The sequence below is a fragment of the Fundulus heteroclitus genome, chromosome 24 (assembly GCF_011125445.2).
Source record: "Fundulus heteroclitus isolate FHET01 chromosome 24, MU-UCD_Fhet_4.1, whole genome shotgun sequence".
NCBI classification, from domain to species: Eukaryota; Metazoa; Chordata; class Actinopteri; order Cyprinodontiformes; family Fundulidae; genus Fundulus; species Fundulus heteroclitus.
Genome location: NC_046384.1, coordinates 7,407,872 through 7,415,733, shown reverse-complemented (window position 1 = coordinate 7,415,733; position 7,862 = coordinate 7,407,872).

Here is a 7,862-nt window from a genome sequence, read left to right as displayed (position 1 = left end):
GGACCGGAATGACTCTCAAGAATTAAATTTTATAATACAAATGTGTTATTTTTATATATCGAAATACTATACTGTAAATGTTACTATCTGGATAACTTCTGAATAATTCAAACAAATCTAATTTAACTTTTATATTACTTAAATTTTGAATTAATTGCTGTCTCTCCTCCTCATATTTATTACAATACAACATCACGTGTTCAACTGTTTCATCTACTCCACAATATTCACATTTACCATTCCTATGTTTGCCTAAGATAAACAGAGTACTGTTTAAGCTAGTATGACCAAACCTCAATCGAGAAATAATTGTTTCTTCTCTTCTTGTTCTTTCTGTTCTTCTCATTTCTCCAATTTTCTTTTGAATTTTATAAAACCAACGTCCTTTATTTCCTTTCTCCCATTCTTTTTGCCATTTATCCTTTATTTTCTGTTGAATTAACATTTTAACTTCAGATTTACTAAAATTAATATTAAATCCACAGATAAATTTTTAACAGCTTCTTTTGCTGCCTTATCTACTTGTTCGTTTCCTTTAATTCCATAATGTGCCGGTATCCATACAAAATCTATAATTAAACCCATCATATTTATTCTATATAGTGTCTGTTGAATTTCTATTAAAAACATCTGGCCTGCTTTCTGAGTGATTATACTGCAAAGTATACTTCTTTTTCCCAACAGGGTTTTATTTCCTGCAGAGTTGGATGATCCTTTCTATGACCTTTTAAATTAGTCCAATAATTTAATGTTAATTGGTCTCTTCTAAATGCAAGTGGCATTTCTCCCATTTCTACTGATAATGCTGCTGTTGGAGTAGTTTTAATTGCTCCTGTACATAATCTCAATGCTTCAGACTGAATCCAATCTTCCATAATCTAACACTGATCTAGTTAGTCCTGTATATATGTTCTTTAGTGCTATTCTATCTGCTCCCCACTCCCTACCAATTATGCATCTCATAATATTTATTACTTTCTTGCATTTGTCTAAGACTCTTTGAATGTATATATTCCATGTTATTCTTTTGTCAAACCAAACCCCTAAAAATTTAAATTGTTTCACTCTTTCTATTTCTTGATTATATAATTTTAATTTAACGTCATCAATTTTCTTCATTGAAAAGAACATTGTTTTAGTCTTATCCACTGAGAATTTAAATCCCCATTTTAATGACCATTCTTCAACTTTAAAAACAGCTTCTTGCATCTTTTTAGTAATAAACTCCAAATTCCTTCCTCTCTTCCACATAGCTCCATCATCAGCAAAAAGAGAAAAACCCATTCCATTATGTATATTTTGAAACACATTATAACATTATCGGAAAATAATAAATGACTTATTATACTTCCCTGTGGAGTACCATTTTCAGCAATATATTTCTCAGAATGATATTAACCTATTTGAACTTGTATTTGTCTTTTAGTTAGAAAATCTTTGATCCACCAATACATCCTACCTGTAATACCCATCTTTATAATTTTAATTAATAAACCTTCTTTCCATAACATATCATATGCTTTTTCAATATCAAAAACACTACCACAATACTTTCTTTATTAATTTCAGCTTTTCTGATTTCAAATTCTAAACTCAAAACTGCATCCATAGTATTTCTACCCCTCCTAAAACCACTTTGATATTTTTATAAATATCCTTTTGATTCTATATAATAAATCATTCTTTCATTAATCATTTTCTCCATTATTTTACAAATGTTTGATGTTAACGCAATCGGTCTATAATTTTCAGGTTTTGTATCATCTTTTCCTGGTTTACGTATTGGTATTATTACAGACTCTTTCCAACTATCTGGTAATTTTCCATTTTCCCAAACTTTGTTACAAAGTTACAATAACATTTCTTTAGATGTTTCACTAAGATGCTTTAACATTAAATAACTAATTTGATCTTTTCCTGGTGTCGTTAATTTAACTTTCTGAAACGCTCAATTTAATTCTGATTTTGTGAAAGGAACATTCAATAAATCATTTACATTTTCTGTCTTCTCTAATATCCGTCTGTTTTCTAATATTGTCATTTCTCTCCCCCGTTTTCCTTCCAGAGTAATATTATCTGAGCTATTTATTTTACTAAAAGTCTTTGCCAACATTTCTACCTTTTCTTCATCCTTAACTGCTATTACTTCACCATCACTCAGGACTGGATAACCATATTCTCTTTTAATACCATTCATTCTTCTTATCATAGACCATACTTTATTAATCTCTGTTTCTCTTCCCACTGAATTACAAAATTTCCTCCAACAATCCTCTTTTGCATTCTTTATAGTTCTTCTCACAAGAGCCTGACATCTCTTATATTCTATAAGATTCTGTACACTATGATTCCTTTTCAACATTTTAAAAGCTTTACTACCATTTTTGATTACTGTATTGCATTCCTTTGTCCACCAAGGAACAATCTGCTTATGGATCCTACCTTCTCTCTTCTTTATGGATTCATTAGCAGCTTGTAAATAGCATCACAAACATAGAGGTTTAAATGATCAATTTCCATGTTCAAATAATTTTTTCCCAGTTCCTGCTCACTTATAAATCTAAACATTTCCCAATTGGCACTACTGAAACACCATTTCTTTAAAACCCCCACATCATACTTTTCAATATCCAAGTTTATTTCTGTCACTATGGGATAATGATCACTTCCTATTGTTACCTCTTTAATTATTTGCCTTGAACTTACACCTGCCAACGAATTTGAAATTATTATTAGATCTATTGCCGATTCTCTACCTGTTTTTATATCAACACTTGTACCCCTTCCATCATTCAGACATACAAGACTTTTATTCTCCATTAATTCTTTAATAACTATTCCATTACAGTCATTTTTAGTACCCCATAACAAACTATGTGCATTAAAATCACCACACCAAACATCCTTTCCATTTAAATAATTATCAATTTCATTCAATGTTTCGTACTGGATCCTTTTCCCAGGATAAGTATCAACTTCTTCTTCTACTTCTTTCTTGACTTTTAAGTGCATACCGCCACCTACCATACCGGAGTACGTAGCATGAGTCACATGACTCTCTCTCTGTCTCTCTCTGTCTCTCTCTACCATTTCATTTACACAGCACTGAGAACAGTATAACAGAATAAAACAAGACTTCATCGTACATGAATGTTAAAACTCCCCCATAAAGACAGTCCTTTGAAGTGCTGATGACATGACATTGTAATTTTCTGCCATGTTTTGTAATATGGGGTTTCATTAGTGCCAAAAATATGTTTATGCGTCTTCTGACGTGTTCATGTGTCCATGTATGTGTCTATGTAAGGTGTATATGTATCGTGCTTATGTAATGGAAGCTGCATATGTCGTGTCCATATGCTGTGAGCATATGTATTGTGTCTACATGAGGGAGCAAATGCATGGCGTTTCTTCTTCACTTTATGTTGTTTGACCTTGTTGTTGAACCTGTAATCACGTTATCTCGGTTTGCTGTCGTTTTCCCCGTCATCTCCTCTGCTGTTACAACCTGTCGTCACAACCTGTCTTTCTCCACGTTATCGGGCCGTGTTGTCACCTGACGTCGTCATGCACTGCTTTTACACTGTTGGATGGGTTCCTGCTGCCGTCAGTCTGTGTGGTTACCTTTATTTTATTCACATTTATTTTTTTTAATCTTTAATGTCACAACAGTAATAACTCCCTCCTTGTTCCCAATTAACTCCGACAAACACTGGTTCTTCACTTACTGATCGATGCGGTCATGATAAAAATACGCACACGCTACTTCCGGTTCAACTGAGATTTCAAAATAAGAGTCCTGGACACCAACGCCTCCTTTTGCTGCAAAGTTGAGTTTCAAAGTTATTAAAATGAGCACCACCATGCGTCTTGTATTTAATTTTAGAACTGTTACTGTTTCACCGTGCCGTGTCTACGGTGAAGCACCCTCGGTGGACCCAGTTCGTTTTACCCAGTCAGGCGACCCCCACTTACTTATTACCTTGAATGTAGGACGCATAAAACAGACAAGTATGCTTTTAGTTATATTTTATCTAGGTAAAGACAGAGAAATAGTTACAGTCACACCAGCGCTGATGGGCCCCTGATCGGCAGGAGGCCTCGAGTGCTCATCACACAAACATTATAAAGGGATCTCGGGACACACCCATACAAGGGCGGTACACATCCAAACTGTGACATCAGCAGGGAAGCTGTGTCACCTCCGGGGTAGTATCTGATAGATATGTGCCAATCTTTTGGGTCAGTGCCATCTAAGTGTGCCATGCAGTTCTGGGATAAACAGCTCGTTCCACTTGACCTTGTTGATATCCTAACAGACCCCCTGATGATGTGTCATTATGGCACATCACCAAAGATGATCAACCAGTGGAACGACAACTCTCAGTCTGTCCCTCTCCCAGAACAGTCGGTCATTCCGTCCAGTCCAAGCAATCCACGCACGTCAGCTTCCGGCTTCCAGAGTCCATCCATCTGTGATCTCCATGGCAGTCGATAGTGCAGCTCAGTCTCTGGGGTCACACAATCTCTGCTGGTGTGACTGAAAAGCACTTTGTAAAAACCAGTCCAGTTGTCCGTTAGCCCCCCTGTTGGTGTGCCCCAAAGGCACATCACAACGAAAACAGTTCCAAGGAATGGGCCGGACAAACCACAATGGAAACATCTTAGCATCAATCAGCATGAATACTTCATAATTCAGCATTTTTTACTCAACACCACAGTCCAAGCATTTTAACTACAATTTAGGGTTCAACTATTTGAGCTAGGCCTGTTTTAGGTTCCTATGCGCACATTATTTTAAGTTTACTTTAGACTAGATAAGCTAAAGATGTACCTTAATCAAGGCCAAATTCGTCTACTCTACCCCCACCCCAAGAAACCTCCTACTCGGTCCTCCACTCTCCATCCCTATGGACAACCATCCATCACCTTCATACCTCACAAATCCAAGAGTACCAGTAGGGGGCATCAGAGGGCAGGCTGAGCCTCAAGCAGGAAAACCCCATCTCTCTAAGAAATGGTAAAAAACCCGATAGAGCCCAGTCTAGGGGAATCCCACTCTGGGCCAATCTGAGCGAGAAGACACCCTGTATTGAATCTAGAAATTAGCCTTACCAAGTAATTTATGGATCTGTGATAGCCATCAGATCCTGGTTCTCTATATAACAAAGCAAAAAGATTGCAAGAACTGCAGGTCTTGGTGTGTGTGTCTGTAACAGAGAGTTTTCATTCTTAGTCCTTAACCTTTGTGTTGCTTTACATCCTAATAATTCATTTCTTAGTTGCGCCTCTGCTTACTTTAAGATACCCAGTAAATGTTGTGCTCACAATTTCTCCTTCGCTTGAACAAGGTTAAAAGGTTTAGAGTTTATTCTGCTTATATTGAAAAATTAGCTTGCTCACTCGTTAGTTCATTCGTTTATGCTATTAACTGTTGCTGTAATGCCTACTTTAACTTTTTCGCCCACTAGTTTTTTCCTGACCATAATTATCGCTCATTGATGTAGATGTATTTTTTTATTTTATTTATTTATTTATTTATTTATTTTTTCATGTCGTCTAAATTGCATACATTGTTCTTATCCATTTTCCTTTTACGATTAAACGGCCCCCCTATGTATACCACTCCTTACTTTAATCACCAATACTCATAAGTTGTTGAACCTGTTTTAGGTTTAGCATAATTACCTAAGCTGCTCTATGTTCTCATCCCGTAACTTAATATTTTGGTGCAAAATGGATGTCTTTTAGCGGTTTCCCCCTATTTCTTCTCATGCATGATGTATTTTATGAAGCTTATTGTATCTTAAAGGTGCCTCTTTGAATCTTATTCAAAACCCCTTGTGGGGTTAATAAAATTCCAAAACATATCTATATGTATTTTAAATTATTTAAATAAAAACCTTGTTAGAAAAGTAAAAGAAAAACCTTCTTATCTTTGCGAACTCTACCATCTTTGTTTCCAGACCAGTACCACTTGTCCGAATGCGTTTGACCCTCTTATCGCTCGCTAATAACAGCTCTGTGTAATATTCTGGTTTCTGTTCGGGTTTTATTTTTGAGTCATTTTTACTCTCCTGCTTTAGGTTCTCTGCTTGCTTTGAGTTTTTGTCCTGTCTGGGTTTTTATTTACTGTTAGGTTATCTGGTTTTGTCATCTGTTTTAGTCTAAGCTTTATTTTCTGTTTTAGGTTTGTACTTCAGGGTTGTTTTGTTCTTTATTAGATTGTGTGTGTGTAGTTTGTTTCTGTCCACTTGTCTTGTCAGCTATTTATATTTGTCTGATCTGTTCTTGTTTTGAGCCTCAGCACTGATGTCTGGTCTAATTACTTATTCTGCACACCTGCCTAACTCCACCCCTGCTGCAATCACTTCTCACCGGTTTCACCTGCTTCCACCTCCATATAAACTGTTGAGACCAGACATCAGTGCCAGGTCGTCTTGTTGAGTATGGGTGAGTTTTCCTCTTGCAACTTTCTGTTATGGTTTGCTTTTGGCTTTTTGACCCCCTTGTCTCCAGAAACCTGAGCCATCCTGTTTTGCCTGTTCCTTGCCTGCCCCGTTACTCTGTTTATTTTTGTGCCGTCTTTTGGTTTGACGGTCTTTTTGGCTTTTTTCCCTGTTTTGCTTTTTGTTAATAAAGAACCTGATCTGAACCTCTGCTGGTCTGGCTGAATTCTGGGTCCTCTGCTCCGATTCGTGACACTCTGACTTAAAACAATTAACATCCTAGGGGTTTAATAATAATCTTGATTGCTTTTAATCTGAAAGTTTTCTTCTAAGCGCATCCGCCAATGTGTATGTTTCTAATGTGTGTTTTGTGTTTTAATTATGTGCAGGAAAATCTGATGTGAAATGCAGAAGGGGTGTCTGCCAACTCATCTTTGTTTCGTGTTGTGGTCCATTGAAGGTTTTCCGATGCCTCTGTCTTTGCCCCTGCAATTAGTTGTCCATTTTCAGTCCTCATGTCTCAGTTCAGTACCACAACATCGTTCCAGGACGAGCGTTGTCCATGAATCTTGTCCCATACAGTTTGTTTAAAGCACAGTTTGTCTAATCTATTTAAATCAAAAATCATGTATATCTTAGTGCTCTTAAATTCTTCTTTTTAGGCAGCTGTAAAATCCTTAGTTAAAAATCTCCCCTTAAACATATCCCATCCGGTTCCATTTCTCCCAAACATTCTCCCATATGCTCCCCATATGCTGTTTGCCATTTTATTAATGTTCTAAAATTACAATATAAAAGCTTTTACTCTGTTATTATTTCAGCTGTCATGAATTCATTGACAAACACAAGCCAAACGCAATCTAATAGCATAACTGAATACACCCCAACACCTCTGGTTGCTGTATTGCATAATTAAGCTCCAAACTAAAAAAAACTTTATCCCCAGTCCCAAGTATTTCCTACAGCCCTGGGATATTTTCTGTTTAAGACACGTTAGCCTATCTCAGTATAATAATTTAATTTTGCCAAATATTTAATGTTAAAAAAAAACAAACTTTGTTATTTAAATCTCTCTTTTACTTTTACCTTTTTGTTAACCTAGTCCATGCTTAATATGTCATTTGAATTACGGAGCTGCAGTTCTCCCAAAACAAATGATCATTTTGAAACCATGAACAATAATTTTAACCAAATTAATTAATTCACACAGAAGAACGTTTAGTTACAAACGACACATACATACGTACAGTTACATACAGTTACATACATACAGATACATAGAAACGATGACATTCAGACAAACAAACACACGCAGGCCTTTACTTCTTTACTTCTTTACTTTCACTCTCTTGTTGTTTGTCGAGGCCTGAGAAGCACATGCTGAAATAATGTTCAGTTAGTTTTATCAAGCCT